At 32.6% G+C, this 26635-nt stretch overlaps 1 protein-coding gene across 1 annotated transcript in view; it reads left to right on the plus strand.

The window, feature by feature from the left end:
• LOC126742453 (uncharacterized) overlaps positions 1 to 26635 on the plus strand; it is a 1408556-nt gene that overhangs the window by 364014 nt on the left and 1017907 nt on the right. The window contains exon 3 of the mRNA XM_050449100.1: positions 25356 to 25403. The gene's annotated coding sequence lies outside the window, so the exon portion shown is untranslated. The remainder of the gene's footprint in view (positions 1 to 25355; positions 25404 to 26635) is intronic.

Raw genomic sequence — 26635 nt, forward strand, 5'->3', positions numbered from 1 at the left:
TTATATTATATTTGATTGTTTACTAATAAAATAAAAAGATGTAGCGTTTTATTTTTCTATTCCTTATGTCCACTAACGCTCCATTGATATTTCATTAGTTTCAATAATTACATTAATAATTTCAGTCAACTTCTTTTATTCACATTTCTTTAAATTCACACTGTCAATGACACATAACTACTGTAACGCATCACTCTCCTGATTTAAATATTCATGTTTTCTGTTGACGGTCCATCACTCTTCTGGTTGGTCTTAATTAATGTTTTCTCTGATTGGCTGATATTGACAGCTCAGACGAAAGGTGGGGTCGTTACTTATTGAGTCGGTACTGCATCCATTTTTCGAGGACTTGTTCCCGTGTTTGCTGATATCCCGTGTTCCCGATTTGCTGTTGGAGCACACGTAAAAGGCCAGTTTTTTATTTCCGAAGTTTATGAAGCAGGAAGTGGCCAATATGGTTTGTAATTTATAGTCCTTAATCTTGTTTCTTTAGGGAACCGTTTATTTCATAATTCTGGTGCAGGATGCCCAAGATTTTGATGGATAAATAATGAAACTTAGCAAGGTGATTATGTCATATTTTTAATGCCATTCATTTTTTTATCGACAGTGAATACAATGGCAACCGTTGTTTTAGGGTTTTACTTTTCCGTTTTCCTCTTTATTCTTCTTCAATAATTGTTGATGGCTGCAGGCTTTTGATTTTCCCGGGAAATTGCTGAAAGCGATGGAGCTGGAGCTAGAGTTAGAGCTAGTATTAGAGATTCCCAGTCCGGATAGCTGAGCTACAAATGGCATACATTCACAGCTTCGATTATAAAGGCTGGCCGTTCAATTCTTGGAGGAATATACAGGCCAGTTTATTCCATTTATTTAAATATTACTAACCATAGATTTCTCACTTATTTAAACTTTTATTAATATACCTTTAATTTCAATTTATTGCTACAAATATTTAATGAATATCATAATTTAATACGTCAATTTCTTATCTATAATTTTAGTTATTTTTTGTTCAGTATTTTTCAGTACCTCTTTTCGTAGTTAAGTAGATATAACTTGGTTAAGGCTGATATGCCTTATGTAAAAAGGTTCATGAACTTTCCCCTACGTACTACAAATATATACACAAAACTTTAATAATTGCAATTTATTTTTCAAGTGCTGAAATCGTAATTTAAATGTTACTTTTGTCAAACTTATTTTAATCATATCAACATTATTCATATTTTAATTCATAGCAAATTATTAACATTTAACAGATTAGAACATGAGGTGTATACATATCTTTGATGTAAATATAATTTGGTTGTATTGTTAAGATATTTTTTTTTGCCTCTTTAAATCTACTTTATCCAGGGTCATTTAATTGTTAATTGAAACCTACATACCAAGTTTCTTTCTCAGTTTTTTCTCATTTATAAAAAAAAACTAAGTGGCGCCCTCTTATTTATTAGTTATAATTAAGTTTAGATTCTTAAATAGCCAGTCATAAGTGAACAATCGAAAATCACAAGCCTCCAATAATTCTGAGCTACCGTCTGTAAACTCTTGGCAAAATAGTAACACTGTAAAGTTAACGCCACAAAGATTTCATATAGAAAAGTTAAGTTTATCGAAAGTAATACAAAATTAAAAAATATTCCTTAAAGGAAAATGAAAAACGTAGTATCTGCTTAAAGTCGTCACTCTTAACAATTAAAACAAAGTCTCCCATTACCTATGTGGTGCAAGATTCATGCCACTAACTGTTACATTAAGAACACATAATGCAGTTATCGTCTTCAAAAGATTCTGACAATTCTCCACATCCTGGGCAACGTTCTTCCTTTTCGACACCATTATTAATTTGCTTTTTTACCTTTTTTGTTTTCTGAGACTTTGAACCAGTAACTAGTTTTCTCTTTGCTGCTTAATTTTTTTTCTTCTTTTTCTTTCTTAATTCCGGAAAGTTCATCCTTGAATGGAGTACTAGAGAGTATTTCAGATTTTTGTGATCTTGATCTAGAGCGATTTGGTTTTTCTTTTATTTGCGGTAGAGGTAAAATTTCTGAAGCTGGGATCGACCGATTTGAAGCCTCTTTCTCAAAAGTAGACGATTTTTTTGATATCAGTACCCCGTCTTCACAGACTATATCAAAGCTGGCAATATCCAACGGTAGAGTGTTAAATGTATCGGAATACTCGTGGGGAGTTCGGGATCATCTATTTCCACCACAACTCTATCATTGAGCTGGCCATTCTCTGTATAATTGGGTGCGTCTAGCGTCTTAATGGGTGCGTCTGTTGTTTTAGTGGGTGCACTATCACACAGGAAGGGGCAAAATCATTATCGTTAAACTGATCTAGATTATAGGGATATATTCCGAAAGCTCTGAATGAGTTTTCTGATTTTCCAATATTGGCGACGCTGGTGTAAGCTTGGTTAAATAGTCCGGCATCTTGCATTTGCGTTTTTACCTTTCCAGGATTACCATCCACTTATTACACTCTCTACTGTAAGCACACTTTATTGGGCCAAAGAAACCAACATCCAGTGGTTGCATCCTGTCGCTTGCATGAGGTGGTAGGGAGAGTAAATCAATATAGTTATCCTTAAAGAAGTTTATTGCATCTAGGTCATGGTGAGAGGAATGGTTGTTAAGGATCAACAGTACTTGATTTTTGGCACTAGGTTTGCTGTAGATCTTGTAATACCGCAACCACTGACAAAATAATTCTTTGTTTATAAACCCAGAGTCCGATATCATTTTGCAAGTACCAGTAGGTGCATTTAAAAAAAGCTAATCTTTTATTCTTTTTCTGAGAAATATCATAGCCGGAGGAATATACAGATCGTGTTATCGTGAGCTACGTATTACCCAAAATAATGGCAACACCACTTGGTTGTGGCTTGGAGGTGGTGGAATTTTTCGTTTTTATTTTTTGAACCGGAAGTCAGCAGACCTCACTTTGCTGTGTTACTGCACGTTGCTTTAATAATTTTTGAGCGTTATTTTCGTGTTTTTTTTCACTATGGCTGTTTATACCCCTTCCGAAAGAGTTTAACTAATTAAGTGGTTTTATGGAGGCAATTCGGCAGTGCAATGTAGAGATTTGTTTTCAGTGACATTTGAGAATAGACCGATTCCTTGCGCAAAAACGGTTTTAAATGTGGTTACAAATTTTGAGACATCTTTTTGTCTTCAAGATTGTAAAAAATGTCACACAAAACGTTAAGAACCACCTGTTGAACTGGTCCAGAATATAGAACGGCAGGAAGAAATAGTTTGCAGTACCCTAGAACTTGATTTGATACGGTTTACTAGAAGTGTTGGAGAGGAACTGGGAATGAGCAATAAAACTGTTGCTCGTATCTGGAAAAAATATGGGTACAAATGTTTCAAGTATTCAAAAATTTAGGAAATATTTCCTGAAGACAAGTGGCGAAGAATGGAATTTTGTGAAACCATGATGGAAAAGGCAAATGAAAACGAATATTTTTTTTTAAATATTTTGTTTTCTGATGAATCTTCTTTTCCATTATATAGCAAACACAATCCTTCCATTTTTCTTTATTGGTCTCAGAAAAACGAGCACAGAAGTTTTCAATTTCGTACCCAGTATCCTCAGAAATTGAATGTTTGGGCAGTTATTTTGGGCGACAATGTTATAGGGCCATATTTTATTGATGGCACTTTAAATGCCCAAAAGTACCTTAAGTTGCTGCACAGCCAAGTTCTTCCTGCCATTCAAATCCTACCTGATGTAGACCAGGGATCGGTTTATTTTCAGCAAGATGGCTGTCCTGCTCATAACGCGGCTAGGGTAAAAGAATTTTTAACAAATACTTCTCCTAACCGCCTTATTAGTGGGACTGGCGATATTAAATGGCCTCTTAGATCTCCAGATTTGTCTCCAAATGACTTTTATCTGTGGGGTTACCATAAGCAAACCATTTACAAGCATGAATTTAGTAGGCCAACAAATTTAAAGGAAGTTTACACTTGATAACGTCGTGTTAACGTGTGTGTGTGTCGTGTTAACTTGAAACGTCGTGTTACATTAAAGAAATAAGACAATGCAAGTTCGACAAGATGTTTTCAAATTTAAAGGAGTTGCGAAATAAAATTGTCGAAGATGTCAATTTAATTTTACCTGAAACTCTTTTGGAGGTGCGAAATACTTTTACGATAGGTTAAGTTTTTGTTTAGCGAAAGAAGGCGGTTTATTTGTGCCTTTTATTGAAAAAATTATATGTTTTTAAGTTTGTGTATTAAAGTTTTGTTTCTGATTTCTTATTATATTTTTATCAGAGTTGATATTTTATTTTTTATTAGAATAACGGTTTAATTTTCATTATGCAAAACACAGCATAATCAACATTTCAAGATTAGAATTCTATGCGGGTTTTACACATTGTCATGTTTGTAAAGCCCACATTAGAATAAATATTTTAAAAATGCCTGGATTTTCGCGTAATATTTTGGGACATTTTGTCGCCAAACGACGCAGCTACCACGAAAGTCAGATTTTTACTAATCCCGTCTTCGGGCCGGCCGGGGCGGTGCTCTGTCGCAGGTACTCGTACACTCGCGACGTTGCAAAATTTCGCCTCTATGCGGTTTCCTATAAGTAACGAACAAAAACATGATCTATATGTCCCCGTAACGCTAAAACAACATACTGCTGTAACGCCTGTAACGAGCTGTCCTCGATCTGCACTAGCTACTTTTCCGACCAGTTTTTTGCCTTTGCTTGATAAAACCTTGAGTAATTTATTATGTACTGTGGATACCCCTGTTTCCTACATGTTGTATGTTAATTTTGGTAGGTAGTTTCTTTTTTCAAAAAGAGTCTTAAGATTTTTAAAAAAACCGATCTACCTAGGTTTTATTGAAACCCAATATTCGACCTATTGAATCTTTTTCTGACTACCGAAGTACTATTTTGTGTTTTTAACAAAACCCTTTTACCCACGATTCACCTGCCATTTTTTAATATTGCTGAACCTGCGGTGAAGTTTGTTAGCTTCAGCAAACCTATAAACCGCTATTTTCAAATCTTATATGGTAATCCCATAAAATCTAAAATCCAGATCCCTTACTTGTTGGGCTAAATCAGCCTCCATATCTAAAGGTATATCCGTTTTTCATCATCCTAAGGAGCTGGGGATCGTTCCTGCATTTAACCGTTTTCTTAGTGTTGCTTCATTTATTCCCATTTCCCTGGCTATGCTTCTTTAACTAAAACCATCTACAATTTTTTGCCTAATCTCTTCCATATTGCCTTCGGTGAAGACTAGCTTCCGCTCACTTTTCCTTTTGTAACGGCTCATATTTCAAATTTGTTAATCAGAAAAAAAAACGTTGATTTCTATGCTATATTCACTAGAGCTTTATTACTTATAAGAGTACGCATTGAGCAAAGTCTAAGAGGATGCACTGCGTACTCTTATGCATTGCTTACTGCGTACTCTTTTGCATATGTTGATAATTTTAGATTTTGCTTAAAATCTTCATTATTAACCTATTTCTTGCTAAATTTAAGCCACACAAACAAAAAAATTTTCTAAAAAAAACATACAATAACGTGTACTAACCTGTAACGTTCGCAGGTACCTCACAAAACACTAATTATCAAGCACCAATAAGTAAATCGTCAACCCATGCAAACATTTCTCGGCCATTTTTAAAACAGGTGTGTCGATAATATATATTTCTATTTATGTATCCAGTGTCGTATGCTATTTGGAACATGACTGACTGTATAGATAATTTAATAGATGGCGATATGTATTAAAAATAAGCCTGCGTACTCTTATACAACATTACCCTACTCCAGTTCACTAAAGACATGTAGCCTTTACACATTCTTAATAGATGTAATGTGGATTTCCAGTTAAAACAGAGCCGCCGGTGATAGAAGGGAGACTTGTGAATCCTACAGAGAAAGGCATTGCAACAGGAAAGGCAGGAGTGCTCTAAGGATTTAGAACTCGCTGTGGTGAAGTATGATCAAAAGAGGAGGAGATTAATAATTTTCCAGTTTAATCTTTATTGGTCACACGAGTAAATTGGAAGTAGCGCTCCACTTATTAGTATAGAGGTATAACAGAGGGAACATTTGAGACGATTTATTACGCCTGATTGATATAAATTTCTGAGCACATGATTCTAGTCTGACAATCACAAGCATCATTAAGTAGGAGAAAATTAAAGTTACAGTGAATGTCTCATAAATTATATTATATAGTCATATCTTATATTATAAGTCTCATAAATTATATTATATTACATCTAAGTCTCTTTAAGATTAGTGGATATATATTTCGGAAAAGCGTCTGTGTCGAAGAGTCGAAATCGGCAGCATTTAGTTTCAACAGGGCTATTATGTATGTAGAATGCAGGTCTAGTCTCAATACTCCCGATTATTGACGAGAGTATTCTGCTATGTTAATAGTTTGATGATCTTGTGGGTTCGAACCCAAAAAACCTCTTTGTACAAGTCACCAAATTACCCAGAAGTAGACTGGAACCCAAAGAACCTCCTCACTAACTCTTTATATTGCTTTTAGCACCTCCAGAGGTCCAAGAAAACCAGTCTCTCCATACTAAAATATAACTGTCCATCCACGATTTTAGATAATTCACCCATCCAATACAAGCTATCTGCTTGTCGTTAACTCCACTCAAGGCCTTCTACGTACTTCCCAATATCACCCGTCTCACACTCATGATATACCAAAGCTAGTAGCAAAAGTTAACTGCACAGTTTTGAGGTTCCCATTATAATATCCAGTTTAAGGGATATTTTAGTAACCAGTTCTACGCATGAAAGGAATGAACAAAAAACCACTTTGAGGAACATTTTGCTACATTCTATTACAGCGTTTGTAAGTAACTGTCCAACTTCGGCCTTTAATAGTAGCACTCTCTTAGTTCTACTCAAAACTAGTTCCCACTAATACACTGGAACCTAATTACCTCAATCATACGATGTATACATTCAAAGATCAAACATGCACACTCGGACATAAACTATCTAAAATATATTTTTGTTTACCGAAAATATTTTTCTAACCATATGACAGTTTTTTAACACTAAAAGTTTCATATCACTTTTAATTGTAATAAAGCTTTATGTTATTTTTATGCACTTTTTTAAGTTTATTTTTTACCTTTAGCACAAGGTTTGTTTCTTCCACTTGCACTATCTCAAAAGGACCTTAAAATAGTTCATCAAGTTTATCCACCACACTATTATTTTCTATAAGCACTTTATTTCCTACCTTATAACTAACATTTTTACAATTTTTATCATACAATTCCTTTTGTTTGTTTTAAGCTATTAAATTATTTCGAGCAGTTTCGTGCAGTTTGAAGACGAAATTTTAGTTGTTATGGATAGTCGTCAGAATTATAAATTGGTTCTCAATTTGAGTTTAAAATATTTGAAGGAAGTCTACTTGTTTTCCCAAAAACCAACCTATACGGTGTATAACGCGTTGAAGTAATAACCGTATTATTGTATGAAAAACACCAAAAAGGTACCCAATCAGTCCAATTAACATTTTAATTAGAGACACGCATATGAAGAAAAGCAGTTCAAGTTTTATGCAAATTTTCCAGGGCGCCTAAGGTTTCATAATGATAGGCCGTAAAATTGAGATGTTTAGTATTTAAAATTTTGCAAGATTTCTGAAAAACTTTCGCTAAAAATTCTAACCCTTAATCGGTAACAACTTCCTGAGGTATACCATATCTCAAAATGAAATTACTGACAAATGATTGTGCAACCGTTTCCGCTTCTTTGTTAGCCAAAGGATAACCTTCAAGGAATTTAGTTAAGTCACATTGCAATGTAAGAATGTACCTATTACCCTGAATATCCGTAGGAAAAGGACCAACCAAATCCAAAAACACTTTTTGAAACGCGGAACTCGCTGTTGTGGTAATCGTCATAGGCTTTTTTGCCATTTTTGAATATTTATGCCTCTGACAATCATCACACCGCCTAACAAATTCTTCTACATCCTTACGTTGACCTGTCCAAAAATAATATTTCCTAAGCTTATTATACATTCGTTGAATACCTTGAAAATCATTTAATATTAATTGACGTAATTCTTTATTATTAATTTGCTCTGCACTTTTAATAATATTTATTTTATGTCTTTCAGTAACTTTTTATTGTTTAATAGGTATTTAATAAAATCAGCGCTTTCTAAATTTTTTATTATGCATAATTCCGGAATATTATTATCTGCACATATTTGACCCAGTTCCCTCAACGACGTACCTAAATCAGACGTTTCTCGGGTTGCCTGGTGGCAGAAAATTATTTTTAGAGTCATATCATATATAAAGTTACTTTGATTGTAATTACTATTATCATTCAATTTAAGTTGATATTTTCGAAATTTTTTTGGGTAATTAAACGCAACTCAATAGATTCTGTCGGACGTTTTAATATTTCTGCAATGACAGGGCGATAAAGCCTGTCATCCACCCATGTTTTAATGTCATCCGATTCAACCACCGCTTTATCTCTCACTTGTACCCATGTCGTAACATTCATACCTTCACTAAATCTACCACTCATTCCCTTCAACTCATCAGAATGTAAAATAACCCGTGATAAAGCGTCTGCTGTTACATTTTCTCCGGCTTTTACGTAGTCTATTGAGAAGTCGTACTCTTCTAATATAAGTCGAAATTTCGTTAACCTACTAGATGGGTTTGTCATGTTAAATAAATAAATTAAGGGTCGATGATCCGTTAAAATTTTAAACTTTTTTGCCAGACAAATACGGTCTAAAATGCTTAACACCCCAGACAATAGCCAAAAGTTCCTATTCTATAGTACAGTAATTCCTTTCTGCTTTATTAGGAGATCTCGACGCAAATGCTACTGGACTATCATCTCCATTCGATAAAACTGCCCCTAGTGCAAAGCCACTAGCATCAGTTCTTAGAATAAACTGATTATTCTCTGAAAAATTTGGATACTGCAGCACTGGCAGATTTTTCAATGCATGCCGTAATAATTCAAATGATTTATTGCAGTCTTCTGTCCATTGAAAATTAAATTTTTTTTTACTAAGATTATTTAAAGGTTGAGCAATTTGTACTAAATTTTTAATAAATTTTCTGTAATAATTTGCTAATGCGACAAAACGTTTTACTTCGTCAGCATTTTTTAGAATCGGATACCTATTTAAAGCCTCAATTTTTTCTGGGTCAGGTGACATACTTTCTGCAGCTATAATGTGGCCTAAATAAAGTATCTGTTTCTTTAAAAATTCGCATTTACTTGGATTTAATTTTAAATTAACATTTTGCAACCTATGCAAAACCTTAATTAAACTTATATTGTGATTTTGTAAGGAATGTCCGAAAACTATCAAATCATCTAAATAAACAAAACAAGCATCGTAATATAAACCTGCCATTGCTACAGTCATTAACCTTGAAAAAGCTCTAGGACTGATTTTTAAACCCATAGGCAATCTTTTCATTTGGAATTATCCTTTATCTGTTGTAAATGCTGTGTATGGCCTACTTTCAGGATCAAGTTCAACTTGATAATATCCTTGGGCTAAATCTAAATGGCTAAAATAAATAGCACTTGATAAAGTGTCCAGAATTTCTGTAATATTAGGCAAAAGAAACTTTTTATCATCCCTAATTTGCCTATTTAACAACCTGAAATCTAATACAACTCTTAATTTTTTGACACCGTTGTTGTCTGCTTTTTTGGGTACTATTAATATTGGTGAAGGCCATTCTGAGCGAGTTTCTTTTATAATGTCATTTTGCAACATTTGCTCAATTTGTTCGTTCATAACTTTCTTTTGCGCATGCGGTATTCTATATGGTTTCACATACACTGGACTTGCCCCATCTTTTACTCGACTTTTTTTGCTAAACGTATTTGTCACACTCAGTGGCTCTCCATCCAAATGTAGCATATTTTGCACAAATTTTTTAAATTGATAACTTTTCCTCCTTATAAGTTCTTTAGTATTTATCAAATCCAAAACTTTATCTATTCGACTCACACTTATACTATTTTTCTGAAACTCATATATGTTGTAGCTAAAAAGACTCTCCGTTTTTGGTCGAAAATTTTTTAACCTAACCTCTATCTCATTTTTATTTAAAATTTTTGTGGGAACTTTTTTATCTTTTGGTGCAGCAATACCGCTGGCCACCATTACACCTTCACACACTTCTTCATTCAGTATCACACATTCCTCATTCATACTAACAGAACAATACCTTACTTCACATCGAGGTGAAATAATAACATAGTCATCTGTTTCTGATTCTAAGGGCACGGTAACTCTAATATTCGATTCTGAATTAAAACTAATTTCAAATTTCTCATAATTAATTATGCTTCCTGTTGACGATAGAAAATCTGAACCTAATATGAAAACCTGAAATCATGCGAAAAATTTTAATTACCAATGCAAAATAAAATATTTGCCGAACCTTCTGAAATTGTCGACCCGGCCATGCCTTGTATTTTTGTTTTGTTATAAGTATCAACACTACTCCAATTTCTAACATATTCAGCAAAAATGCAACTAATGCTGGCTCCTGTATCAATCAAAAATTTAAACATTCGTCCTTCACATCTTGCATATACATAATTTATCCCATTCATACCGAAATTCACATCACATTCACTCTTAGACTCGAACAAACCTATCTCCACTACTTTCCTCAATTTGTGCTCCCTCAGCAAAGTAGCATCTATGCATGGTCGTACCTCGACCCCGATTTACTACCGCTGAGCCCCAAATCATCGAACGTCCTTGTGACTGTCCTTAAAACCTCGTGTTTTGGTGACGATAATTATTATTGTTGTTATTATTATGGGAATTAAAACGTGAATGCGGACAATTATTATAACTGTAATGGGACTGACGGAAATTATTGTTATTATTAAAATTATTATTAAATTTTCTAGCCTGATTATTAAAATTGTTAAAATTTGGTCGTGACCTAAATCCACGGTTATTAAAATTTCTTCCTCGTACTTGGTACATAGAATTTTGTGGTGATCTCCCTATCTCAGTTTCTTTTGCGCCCATTATTGCGTCTTTTATATTTTCTTAATTTCTGGCCTTTCTAAACCATTGGCAAATAAATTAATGGCTAATTTTTCATTTATTGGTTGTAAAATTTGAACTACCTCATCATCGTTATCCGCTTGCGCCAACGTCAAATCAACCAACAATATTATTCTACTACTTTAGCAAATTCTTCAATACTCCTATTTTCTTGTCGAACATTGTGTAGTTGACTTAAAATTGCCGCTGGTGCCTTTCTAGTCAACAAATTGTTTTTCATATCTGTGATTAATTTTTTCAACCGTATTATACTGCGTTTTAAGTCGTAAATTAGCACTTGTAGACACCCTTGCTTTCAAAACATACTTAATTAAATGTGATTTCTCACTGGCATCTAGAAAATCGTTATATAAGTCAATAGCTTCAACCAACTTTAAACCTATACTATCCTCTATTAAGTCATTCGTTTCAGCCGTTTCAGAACATTTTTCTCCTAACTCGTTAAATTTAAGTTCTAATTTTGCTAAATCTGCAAATAGCTTATTGATTCTCTCTGGCTTTCCTCGTCTATCTTTCGGCTCTTTTTTAATATTATCATAAAATTTACTAAGTATATCCTTTAAATCTAAAAATTCCTTAACAATAGTCATTTATCTAATTTCCTACACAAACATAATAATTAAGATAAAATATAATAACGCAATTTAAACGACTTACTGCTACACTTTTATTCCATTCTGTCCTATTCCTTTACTCCGTAGCCTACAGAAGTTCTTGGCTGGCTCTGATTTCTTTCCTTATCTTTTTTTCCAAGATCTTCTTGCCTCGTCACACCAAAACCCATACCACAATGACTAAAATTAGGCCGAAGGCTGCTATGCCTAAACCTTCACTCACAGAAATTCGCGACTTTCCTACAGGAACATCGGCCGTTGCGTCACCACTATTACCAGCTTGCGTCATTATCACTTCTTCCTTAGATTGATTGGTGCCCATTTTTTAAAAATATGTAATTTTTTGTTACTCTAATTGAAAAACTTATTTATTCTTCCAATACGACTGGCAGGATCGCCATGTAATATTCAGTTTAAGGGATATTTTAGTAACCAGTTGTACGTATGGAAGGAATGAACAAAAAACTACTTTAAGGAACATTTTACTACATTCTATTACAGCGTTTGTAAGTAACTGTCCAACATCGACCTTTAATAGTGGCACTCTCTAAGTTCTACTCAAAACTAGTTTACACTAATACACTGGAACCTAATTACCTCAATCATTCGATGTATACATTCAAAGATCAAACATGCACACTCAGACATAAACTATCTAAAATATATTCAATAATATTTCATAATAACTATTCCTAAAGTAAACCTATAACAAAAGCTATCCTACATATTAGGAAATAATGAAATACGATTTGTTTAGACTAATGTTAAAATATGTCCTAGATCTATGTTGCATTTATTACTATACCTATTACAACATATAAGGTTTCAATGGTAGATCGCATTACTCTAATGTAGTTTTTTTGTGTAGTTTTAGGTCTCGTGCTATAATATTGTTATCTTAATCAATCAAAAATCAGAGCGCATACATATGTTGCTAAATAACCCCCATGATAAATGATTTACAACTTAGGATTACTTGAAAATCTTAACTGATCCTTCCTCTTTTTCAAAAACCTCCACGATTTTTCCGCCCCTTATACTTGCCTAAATTTTGGTCAAGATTTAAATTCAACCCACATATAAGATGTCTTATAAATATTTTCAATATAAAGCGTAGCGACGAAATATATATTTAAATTTTACCATGATTTTTATAGCCTTAGGCTCTAAAAAAGCCATAACTTAACATTTTCAACAAAACAAAAATAATAAGCTATTTTTATCTATTCAGCACCATAGAGAGCCCGTAAATTTTAGCACTTTCCAACAAAGCGTGTCTAAGAGCCTAATAAATTTTCCGAACAAAAAGCTAAATTTATATCTTGATCATGGATCCAGTTTTATACGTACGAAATCCAGATAAGTCATGTTTTACTTTTTTTAATCGGGAAAATGCGAAAAGATGCACGTGCTAGGCATGTATTTGACAGCTATTGGAACTTTTATGAAAACATTATTGGAATTAAATATAGGCAATTACAAACCTCTTTTTAGACTCTTTCTGCAAAGCTTTTTTTAATATTTAAATCTTTACCAAGGTTGCTTTATTTATGCCAAGAAAATAATCATTCCATCTGCAAAATATAAAGATTAAAACGGAATTCTTTTTTAAAGTACGTTTCATACAGCTGTTTACTACATAATTAAAATAAATTTCGGAACGCATACAAAATATACGACATTTTATTGATTTTTCCAACAGAAGAATATGCTGATATTTATTAGCTATATGGATAAAGTGTGAATCAAAATATATTTATTTTGACAATTTAAAACATTAAACAATATGCAAACAAACAATTTTATAATATAATAATTTTGAAAACGTTAAAATATTTTGTCGTGGAAAAGGAAAATTTATAAAATTTAGTAATCACTTAATAGTTTACCACTATAACTTTCATAGAGACGTAATAAGTGGATATACTTTAAATCCTTTCTTAAATAAATACATTTTATTTGAGCGGAAACGCCATATATCTTGCGCTTCGGCTATTTCTACGTTGGATTTGGGTCAGACTGTAGTTAGTAGCGAGATATAGAGTAAAACAAACGTTATCATTCTTTTTTTAACTTGTGTCTTCGACTTGTTAGTATATGTTAATATATTAATTTCCCCTATTACCGATATTAGTATTTTTGTAGAAGTATTACTTTTTTACTGTATATAATCGCATCTCAATCTGGTATACCATAGCAAATAAGAGCATAGTAGAGAGTGGGTATGGATTTTTGGGTAACACGACTAGAATAAAATTTTAGAGTATAAATGCACTTTAATTACTATATTACTAATTAGCAATTGAAGACTTTTATTTAAAATAGCAATTATTGTTGCTATTTTTAGTTGAATGGAAAAAATCTTTTTTCATAGCTCTTGTTAATTAATTATCAAAAGTTCATAGAGATCATAAATAACAATACCACTGGAGTTTGATTTTTTTAATTTATTTTTTAGAGATATCGCTCGAGAAGTACAAACTGGTGACAAAAAAGAACTCTTTTATTCAACTTTACCAGTGTCATCCAATTTATTACCACATGTATTTTAAAGTTCTTTTCTGCTAATTTTTTTAGTAGACCTGTTACAAGTCCGCAGACTGTTTTGGACTTGTTTTCTGAATATAGTTTTTTTTATCATTTTCACTTTTGTGAAAAAAAAGTTTTGCTCTATTTTGTTTATTGATCTTATTAAATATTGAATTATATTGTTTGACTTTTTTTCATTAATCACTAAATAAAAGGTGATTTTTTTAACACGTTGGTTCAGGATGAATAAGAATCGCCCTATTTCTGTACTCACAAAAAAATCTTTGCAAAGAAAAACTATTATTATAATATGATAAAGTAATGCTAAAAAAGTTCAGTCATAGTCAGAAAGTGACAAGTATATTTATTGACAATTATGAAATCTATATCTAGAATCTTATGATCCAGACTCATCAGATATAAAATCGGATAATTCTTGTTTTGATTTCGCCCTGGATTTTTTGTTATCCTATCTTTGATGATGTAAGACTGCACTTTTAAAAATTATAACGCATTGGTCGGCCATGGTTATGTTAATGAGATATTGACCTTCAAAAACATCGAATGGCAGTGGGTATCCTTTCGAAAAAGCTGTTGTTTTGAATTTCAAATTATCGCCCTTTCTTCAATGTGTAACGAAGCTACTATATTTTCTGTAATTCTCTTATTTATCTATAGAATTACTCGGTTCTTCTTCCAACTTAAATTAATAATTTTCAAGATTCATATTGACAACTAAGGTTTGCCCAGTAAAGTTAGGAAAGTTTCTATTTTGTTAATAAACGCGCGACCGCGTTAATTATTAATTTATCATCGCGTTTAATACCTCAGCACCGTTCGTGTCCGTACCACCACTACTGTTACCGCGTTTACTAAGTATCGAGCATGCCCGTGCTCTATATAACGCGATGCACGAGTTCGCAGTTGGCCTGCAGTGTACCTGGCCGCCCAGGTTCAGCCCACCCCCCCAACAGGTCAGCCACCCCAGGACCCCACAGAAGCGGACGTCAGTAGTTATAGTTTTAGTTTTAAGTATATTTTTATATATTTTTTACTATTTTATAACTTTAAACCGCTAGTATGTAAGACCTATATTTAAAAATAGAATAAGCAGTTATGTATAGAGAGATAAAGGATGTAACTTACTCTAATTTAAAATAAAAAGCCAGTTTTAAGTAAAAAATCGCAGTTGGCAGTCCGTTGAGTAGCACTCCGACCGAGAAGACCGACCGCAGCAACCGACCGAGGTAAGCCCCACAGTACCGTACATCGCTCCGCCGCTGTTGTCAGCATGTAAGTATAATAGGTAAAAAGGTAGGCAAATTCTTTTTTCCTACTCTTAGCGTCTACAGGATACACGGGGTTGCATGCCGGACCGTTACGGGGTGGCACTGTGTATTCCTTAAAAAGTGCTAGGGGGCTACGTGTCGGATCGTTACGAGGTAGCACCCTGCATTGGACATTATCCCATTATTCCTAGTGTCCACAGGATACACGGGGTTGCACCCTGCATTGGATATTTTCCCATTATTCCCAACCTGACAGCATTGCCATCTTCTGCTTACATAATTAAGATCGCGTCTACTGACATTTTAAACAGAGTTGGCCAAGGTTACGAGCGACCGCACTTATTTTCCATATTAGACCGCTTAAATATCCTATGGGTGACTTACCGCTTACCATTCCAATTAATACCGACCGTTTCATGCTTTATTTTCTCTGGGCTGTATCTGATCCGTCTATTCACTGCCATAAATTACCGTAGCGCTTTTACATTTTGCTTACCGACATGAGTTCTCTTCATTGCACCCCTCCTCTTCCCGCACCATACCGTATTGAATTTGGCCGTATGTAAAGCTTGTTGAGAAGTGTTAGCAAAGAGATGACATGTTAGGTTTTGGGATGAATAAATGTGATTTTGTTACAATGTTGCCTATAGTTTTACTCACAGAGAAGACCTGGATTACTTTCTCCACTGTCAAAAGGCTACACGATAGGCCGTGGTCCCTCATCCACAATAAACTTGAGGGTGCTGCCCGAGATAACGGTTGGATAACCAACTACAAACTTTATAAATAACCCAGAAGATCGAGAGGAGATAAAAAAAAATTAGTAAGCGCCAGTAAATACCATTACAAATGAAGACTTGCAACTCTTTCTTTATAAGATGATTTGTTTTGTGCACTAATTAAATATTATTTATAGATCAAGTTAGCCTGATGTTTCTGCTGTCTAGAAAACTATTGACATCTAGATGATGTAAATGCTTTTTAACGAAGATATTTTAATTACACAATAGTTTATGCTTCTAGGATAGAAAAAAAAATTAAATTCATGTTTTCATACCGTTTTAGTATTTCCTTGATATCTCTGTTAAAGAGTAAAGTTCTCCCTTCAGTGTATGAGACCCCATAAATATAATAATATAATCTGCTCTAGAAAAGAGCCTGCATAAACAGAAGTATTTTTCAGACATATTTTAAAACTAAGTGGTTCCCTGAAAAATTTAGTTCCCAGAAGTGAGATTGGCATTATTGTTTAAATAAGTCAATTTTACTTCTACTCAACTACACTTTTCAGATTTTTATTAGTTACTGATTTAAAGTAGCGTCCTTAGTAAGTAGCGCAGATGAAGTTCGCAGCTTTAGGACCAAGAAATCAGCAACTTCCTTTTTTGAAAATGTGCCGATGTTTCAACGTTTATTTACGTCTTTTTTAAGGCTGTTTACTGTGAAGAAGCTTTTTTGTCGTATGCAAATATATTAATGGCAACAGAACAATATATTTAGATGGGCTCATATAATAAATAAATAAATAAATATGTTTTTATTAGGTATCAAATACACATTATTAGCTAAAGTTACTTTTATATCTTAACCCTAATAATAATAATAATTACAAATGTTTTGACAAACAAGTAGTAATAGTAATATAAAAATTAACCAATGAACAAATTGAGAAAAAAAATAATTAAATACATTTGTAAATTTGCAGAGAACAAAAAAACTAATTGTGCAATTGTTTCTCCAAGAGCAAAGTTTTATAATCATTTTTAAAGCGAGAAATTGGAATTGAAAAATTAGGTTTAAATCGATTATAAATTGTTATGGCAATGTAAGTATAACTGCGTGAGAAAAGAACTGTGCTATGGTGTGGCAACGTCAGAGTCTTATGTCTTATATCTCTATCATGAATCACATTTCGTGGAATTAATTTTTCTAACATATATTTTGGCTTTTGGTTTATATAGAGCCGATACATAAATTTAAGAAAATGAAACTTTAAAAGAAATGATATTTTTAGCCACTGCAGGCGATAGATATATATGGACACATGATCAAATTTTCTTAAATTACACACAAATCAACAACACATATTTTCTACGCATTGCAGTTTCTGCTGGGTTATTTTATCAAGACAATAATAGTAGACAGTAAAAGAGTAATTTAAAATAGATAAGATTAACAATACTGACAGTTTTTTCGTTGTCTTAAAATTTAAAATTAATTTGTTAGCATAAACGCATACGCACATAGCCCCTCTGCAAGACAGCACTGATATGTCCTTGGAATCTTAAAGAAGAATCAATAGTTAAACCTATAATCGCTCTCAGCAAATGCCAAAGGGTTACTATCATATTGAATATACAGTGCATCCCAAAAGTTATGTCTAAATTCATTTAAAATTCAGGGGTGTTTTCGAAAAAAAAAACGCTCGGACCCGTCGATTTTTATTTCAAGTTGCGCATTTTTGTACGTGAAGTTTGTATATACAGGGTTGCTCAAAAATAAATTACGACCATCAACTTTATTTTTTTTTATGAAAGTACCTTTTTTTATTTTGTCTTTAAATTTCGCGTGGAATTCTACGTATGTTTCGTGCATGATGTACTATACCTAAAGTCAACAGGTATCGAAAAAAAGACAACAAAAGATTCATGTAACAAATAAAAAAAGAAGAAAAATTAAGTTAAATGTTCAAAATGGTTGTTATTCAGGGCTTGACAATATCCAAGGCGATCAATAAAGTCTCGTTGCACATTTTCAATCATTTCCGGAGTTATGGCGCGCACTTCTCTGCGAATTCTCTCTTTCAACTTGTCTAGATTATTTGGTCTGTTAACAAATACCTTCCACTTAAGGTATCTCCACAAAAAAAGTCCATTGGTGTTAGGTCAGGCGACCTAGCAGGCCATTCGATGGGTCCTCTCCTTCCTATCCACCAATTGGGAAAGGTTTCATTCAAAAATGTACGCACAGTGGCAGCATAGTGCGGAGGAGCGCAATCTTGCTGGAAAATTAGTTCTTCGTCAGGATAGTTTGGGTCCAATGGATTTGGAAATAAAGGAATAGGCTGGAACTAATTCAAATTGGAGAGAATCGAGATATACTTGTCCCGTTAAAGTCTGTTCAAAGAAAAAGGGACCTATTACTCTTCCGCGCACTATTTCACACCCCACATTTAGTTTTTGAGGGTACTGGGTTGTTACCTCCATCATCCAATGCGGATTTTCTGTTGCCCAATATCGACAATTTTGTCTGTTCACACTACCATTCAAACAGAACGTGGGTTTATCGGAAAAAATGATATTAGTTACTAAATTAATATTTAAATTGCATATGTTTTGTAAGCGTTTACAAAACTCATTTCGTCTATCGAAATCGTCATCAAATAACTCTTGCGCAGAAATAACTTTGTAGGGGTGATATTTGTGCTTTTTAACTATTCGGTGAACTATAGATTTCGCCATGTGTAAATTTGCCCCAATCTGCGACAGATTAGTTCATAGATTTTCTTCTAAAGAAAGAAAAATGTCAAGTTGTTTATTTTCATCTCGAGCAGGACGACCAGATTTCGGCAGATCTCTAACATGACCGAATTTTCTGAATTTAGCTTCTATTCTACTCACCACCTTTTGACATATCGGAGGACGATCAGGATGGATTTCATTGAATAATTGAGCAGCTTCTCTTTGAGTACGTGTTCTATCACCAAACCACAGCATAAAGAAACCAGCAGTCGCACTCCGCTCGAAAATGTAAGCGAACTAATAGCATCCTTAGCCATGCCGCAGCCATGTTCTCCGGATGCCGAGCTCACTGTTTATCGAACTGTGTCCATAGGTGTATCGCCTAGTTCAGCGCCGTACTTAGTGACTATTTTGATAGCGTTTTTTATAAAAACTTTTGTGTGTTTGTTTTGTGATTTTGATTAAAATGGCCACAGAATCGCGGCGAATGAGTCGTTGTGCAGCTGTTTTATGTAAGAAGAATTCAAATAATTGTGATTTGAGTTTTTTTAGATTTCCGAGAGAATCAGAAAGGTAAGTACATAGCAATAAGTTATCATGAATATCATGATTATTGTAATTTATAATAATTACTTCGTATTATATAATAGGGAAAAAACAGATCTATACAGGGTGATTAGAATAAAATGAGGTACATGGGGGGGATAAATATAGAAATAGAACAATCGGAAACCTTTAGAAATACAGGGTCGGGTAAATAAAAAAAAAGTTGCGTACTTGTGTGCCCAACAATAATCCGTTTTTAGCATATTTTTAATCAGTCTCTCTATGGATATACAGGATGGCAACTATTTTACTACGATGTTGCGCTCGGCCGTAAAAATTTTTTTACTTCAGGGCAAGAATTTGGGCAATTGCTTCTAGCAGAGAAGATTTGATAACAAAGGAGAACCTCCATACTCTTTCTTATAAAATTTTGAAAATAAGATGTTTCTAAACGATTTACACAACAGACTACAAAAAAATGCAGTGCCCACTTTATTCACAGCGCTAGAAGGCTTATCTTCAGATTCAACCAGAAAAATATGCCAAGGTAAAAATTTTGAGAAATATTTACATTGAGTATTTTAAACTAATGTTAAACATTTTCTTCAAATTTAGATGAAGCTTTTCCGCATTCATCCGATGTGACCTCTGTTATAACTTTTTCTCCAACGCTAGAAGACACATCTTCGCATTCAACGAAAGAATTATGTCAAGGTAAAAATTTTGAAAATATTTACATGCGATATTTATAATTAACTTTATACATGTTATTCAATTTTAGATGAAACTTTACCACATTCATCTGATGTGGCTTCTGTTAGTAGATCTTGCCTCATTACTGCGCAATCCCACCAAACTCAATTCAAGAGACAAAAAAGTTTTATTTGTATAATCCACAGAACATAATAAAAATTGCACAAAAGTCAGTGGCGTATATTTTAGTTGTTGTTAAATTTTAACACCCTGTATATTAAGAACGAAGAATTCCTGGACATATGTTTATATGAACTTTTTGTTTTAAAATTACTTAAAAAATGGTCTCTTAAATTTATGGTACATACCTAATTAACTTCCTGCACGTATTCTTCTATATCGTCGTTGTTAGATGTAGAAATGCGATGTTTATTTTGTTTAAATATTTTGTTAATGTATGAACTTTATTAATATTAAAAAATAAATATTTGTACTATGTAGGTATTTTTATTTTACAAGATAATAATATCTAAAAAAATGTTTAAATCCGGCTCTAGCCAAGGCAAAAGCCGCGTGGACCGGAGCGAGTGTCAGCGGCATCCCTACTATAAGCAAATATGCCGCGCCTGCGTTAGTACACATGCACCGAACTCGCTTATTCAAGCCAATGTATTTTTATTCAAGTGCGACTGCTGGTTTCTTTATGCTGTGACCAAACACAACCATGCACAGAATTTCTATTTTTTCTCGTTCCGTTAACTTTACCATTGTTAAAACCGCAACTTTGCTCGTACACTTCACACTTGACAATATCTGTTTGGCGTACAACTGTCATACAGTTTCTATGAAAATACACGGTCAAAAGCCAACAATAAAAAACACGAATGAATGGAATTTTGCTCTGTATAAAAATTCTCAGAGATAAGGTGACTCGTAAGGTGAACTTCAATAATAGCGTTTGGTCGTCTTTTTTTCGATAACTGTTGACTTTAGGTATAGGACATGATGGATGAAACATACGTCGAATTCCAAGTGAAATTCAAAAATGAAATAAAAAAAGGTGCTTTCATTTGAAAAAATTAAGTTGATGTAATTTATTTTTGAGCAACCCTGTATATACAAACTTCACGTACAAAAATGCGCAACTTGAAATTAAAATCGACGGGTCCGAGCGTTTTTTTTTGAACACATCCCTGAATTTTAAATAAACTTAGACATAACTTTTGGGATACAATGTATATATTTTTTTCAACGAGAGCACGACAATTTTTATTGGCAAAAAGTAAAATGTTAGTCTTATTGGCATTAATATTAAGATTGTGTTCTTTAGAGTAGCACAAGATTAAGTTTAGCTCTCTATTTATACTTTCAGAAGCCTGGTCTATGTCATCTGGATCGAAATAATGAATAAACTGAGTATCGTCAGCGTACTGGTACACCTCAGAGCTCTTTACGACTAAAGGAAGATCTGAAGTATATAGCAAGAATAAAAGAGGTCTCAGAATCGAGCCTTGAGGAACTCCAGAAATTTTGTGTTTCGAATAGGAGTAATTGTTATTGACACGTACTCGTTGACGATTCAGAGATACGATACGATTCCAAAGATACGACTTAAAAAAGAAAGAACAACTTCATTGCAACCATTAAACTTTAACTTGGCGACTAAATATATGTGATCAATATAAACTTTTTTTATATATACTTCACATCATCAACATATTACTTTTACGATATACATATATATTTACAAATAAACGAACGTGGTCAAGAGCCATGTGAGTTCATCTATGTCGTTGTTGACGTTGATGTCTATTGTGTGTGATTTATGTGATGTTTGTTCAAAATATAATCACATATGTACCCATCTACATAAATTATTCTGTTGCCATTAGTAAATATGCAATATGCAATCAACAAAAAAGCTTCTTCGCAGTAAGCAGCCTTAAAAAAGACGTAAATAAACATCAAAACGTCGGCCTTTTCAAAAAAGGAAGTTTTGGATTTCTTGGTTCTTAACCTGCGAACTCCATCTACGAGTTTTATTATTCTTAAGTTTTAGTGAAATAAGTTGAAATTAAAGTCATCAGCCAGTTATTTTGCCAATAATGGATTAGGAAGTCTAAGGTTGTTCACTAGCCCGGCTTTAGAAGAATTTAGAAGACTACTTTCTTTCCATACAGTAAACATATTCCTTAACATATTTTGTTGGGTATCACATATATTTACCTGCACATATTTTTAAGCATGTTCTATGATAGGTACCTGAGCCTCATTGCACTGCTTTATTATTAGTGAATACTGGAAATGTATATACTTCTTTTGAGATTTTTAGAAGATTGTCTTTGTGGAGAATATTTATCGAAAATTCAAGGTTAAGTTAACCTTTTAAAAAAACATAAAATTATTTAAATTTGTATATTCCGAAGTTGATTATAAAATAAAATAAATTTTATTACTAGGTAAAAATAAAAGCGGTATATAAAAATACTAGTGCAAAAATCTTGTATCATCTCAGTTACTTACAAGAAAGAAGTTAGATGTTTAGCTGTACGGAGTCGATATAGGGTTTAGAAAAATAATTGATTGCGTTGCAATTTTAATATAATGAAAATTCGTGAAATTATTAAACTATCTATAGTTAAAATAGATACTTAGAAAAATCGTTCTTACCACAATGATATCTACTATTTTTTAATATCAGAGTTATCAGAATATATACCTATAGGACATGTTTTGTCATAGGGCGTACGGCTAAATAGTGTTAAGCTAAAAGAAGATGCTCAAAGTGTAAGAGAGAACATCTCTTGAAAAATGTACTTTAATGAGAGAAATATTGTAATGAGCGACGGTAATAAGCAAGTGAGAGAGGAGAGAAAAAAAGATAATGGGCAATGGCTTAGAACATTGAAAGGCTAGTAAAAGTAACATGCCATGGAACTATGGACACTTTGTTTGCTTGCAACATCTCTGATGCAACGATGCAAAATGCTTACATAGAAATTGAAAAAGAAAAATTTATAATAGGTATCATAAAATATTTATATCATTACATTTTTTAAATTAAACTGTGATTAGAAATTTTTTAATGAAGTCGATATTGAACATTAAATTAATTTAGTTAATGTATTTTAGAGAAAAAGGTAATGACATGGCAGCGCTCGATCCCATTTTTGATGCCAGGGATGCAAGGAATCACTGCCAATGGTGTCGTTAAAAAATATTTTCATGATAATTATTTATCAATAATAGAATATGGTTTAAATATAAGTAATATTACCGTTTATGGACTTTTTTTAAGGTTTGTGTTCTTTTAATGTGTTATGTTTTTTATGATGTATTTTTAACGCACTTTATTACGATACCTACCTAATAAGAAAAATGTTTATGTAAATTTAATATTTTATAGATTTCTTAATAATTCATGTTTAAGATAGAAATTTTTAACATTTTGCATAATTTTATTGCACTAAACAAATATCAGTATTAAATTACTTATTTTATATGACATGAGATAATATATACAGGCTGCTATTTTCTTCAAAGGGATATTATTGCTATATCGAAAACTAATCTACCTAATGTCTTTATTAAAAATACATAATAACTATAGATAGGTACAAAGGTATTATGCAATTTTTTTTAGCACGACAACAACAAAACATGAAATAAGTCCTGTTAGTAAAACCATAAACAAAACTCTAGTTTTCTATTTTTATAGTCTAATAATAGTTAAGTATTTTCAAAAACATACTTTAAAAATATATTCTTATTATACTTATACTCGTAATTCACACACATATTCACATTCAGGTTTTTATTAAGGCTTATTTCTAAGATCTCCTATTGTGCGTTTATGAAGACGGGTTCTCCCCATGATGTAATATTATTAAAGGATCGCTATTTACTTGTGAAAAGATTGGCTTTGTTTTCATGTTGCTGCACAAGTTTTTACTATTGTAACAGTTCACAAAAACACTCAATTAAGACCTTTTTTCTTTTTCAATCAGGGAAAAAACGAAAAAAACGAAAGGAAAAACACAGAACCTCCCAAATATGGTTATAGTTACAAGCTTATGGTTACGGTGCCGCTATTCCACACTTTTTAAAAGCGTTATTTCTACGTTTTATTTTGAATTGAAAATACAATACAAATAATTTATATTATTAGTCTTAAGAAATGTAATCCTAATTTTTATTATCAATTTGTGTTGTCAATTAGAATAATATTTTCTGCCGACAATTTCACCGGCTAATGGGTGATTGCTTCCTGTTGTGGAATAAATAAAATTAAACTATTGATTGAAGAAGAAACGTTGCTAGAGCATTATTGAACATTAATTATCATTTTTAAATAAAGAGACCACTCGCATAATCGATTAATTATGCGAGTGGTACTGGCTTTTGCTATAAATTGTTATTTTTATCGGCGTATTATTGTTAAGTTAATTTTTGTCTTTTCTGAAGGGCTCATTACATGATATATTCAATAAAATCTATAGTATTTTATTAAATTATTTTCTACTTTACTTTAATCTTGTCAGACGGAACCACGATTATTTTAATTTTAATTATTTACACCTGATATTAGGGTAAGTTTACAACATTTGTTTAGATTGCAAAGAAAATTATGCTACAAATAAATTTAAAAATATAACCTATCAAAAAGCCAAAAAATATTTTCTTTTGTGCATGTGTTATCTCACAGGATCATGCAAGAGATATAGAGATAGAATATGTAGGTAATTTTTATATAGTGAAGTATCTGGTAAAATTTAACCCTTTAATAACATTTTTCCTACAGACTCTGCCTACGAAGGTATAAGTCTCTAGAAGACACCTTTGCGGATAATACAACAATAAGTACCAGATGAATTTTAAAATAACGCATAAAAATGTTAGATATTTATTTTAAGTATGTAATCTCACTACATAAGATAATGAAAGGATTAACTAATTCAAATCGACCTATTTTTACTTAAGAAATATATGCTAAAACTTTGTACACCAATATTTAGAAACATACTCTATAATATGCAGTCTACAACTTTTATATATTGTATAAATTTTTGCTAGGTATTATCATATTTTTTTATTGTTATAGGATAAGGGCGTCTAGGATAGGACTTAAAGTATCTGACAGAAAAATCTGGTAAGTAGGTCTAATACTGGATGTGTGCACAGAGTGTGTATAAAGGGTGATGGCTGGATATAGTTGCCGCCAGTAATTTTGAAATAAAAAAATTAACTTTACATACGTACATTTAACATTTTAAAATAATTCAATAACTATAATCTTCTACTTGCAAAAATTCTTACCGAACTAATTTTTAAACCTTTCTAGTTTTTTGGAAGTGTTCAGCTGTGCGGGACCCGGTTCAAAATCTTCTATAAAAAGAATCTTCTACTATAATAATCTCTGGATATTCTTTTAAACATACCTTATCACATTTATCGTAGCAAGTTGTTTTGGGTGTCTTTGGTGAACTGAATTATGTATTCAGTACAATTTTTGGTGCCAGTGCAGTAAGAATTTGTTTTAATTGTGCTTGCACTATAGACAATATGCAAGGGCATTATCTTGATCATGAAATACAGCTATAAGCTCTTGGTATGATACAGAGTGAAATAAGCATCTAAGACGTCGCAAATTTGTAAATTCTCTCAAAAACGTTATACAAAGGTTGTGACAGAGATTTAAGAAGACTGGTGATGCAGCGTAGTAAATATACTGGTCCGTCAAAAACAGCAGAACTTGTTCATGATATTTTATTTGCATTCAGGTATTACGAGCAATATTATCAATATTACTGGGAATCATGTAAAATGTGAACTTTAAGATATTCATAGAATTACTGTCACTGCTTAAGTAATAAGAAGTAGGTAATAATTATAAATAGTAGGTAAAGGAAAAATATATAAGAAAGTTGGGCCAAAGAACATCAGATTTCTTAAGAGCGTGAATGGGCATGCACACCCCTTACCGATGTATTAAGATTTAGTTTACGTCGTAATTCAAGAAGGTTGAGGGTGTGAGAACACCTCAGCCTTCCCTACCTCAACAGTTCGCCTTTTGATTACAAACGCTTCAAGAAGGTGACAGGTGCCAAGGCGGAATCATCAAAGTAGATTTTTGGACTAGTCTGGTTTCCATTGAAATTATTTTACAGCAAACGAATATCAATATCAAATTCTTGATAATTCGGTAGTAAAAAGTTCATTATTTTTTTCCTCATAGTGTAAAAAAATTACTTTATTACATAGTCAATTGTAAACTAATAATAACATATAATATATATTATGCATAAAAATATTACTTAAAGTAATTATTTAAATAATAAGTAGCAGTTACTTGGGCAAATATTTAATGTGATAATAATAATT

This window comes from Anthonomus grandis, chromosome 11 (assembly GCF_022605725.1).
Source record: "Anthonomus grandis grandis chromosome 11, icAntGran1.3, whole genome shotgun sequence".
NCBI lineage: Eukaryota > Metazoa > Arthropoda > Insecta > Coleoptera > Curculionidae > Anthonomus > Anthonomus grandis.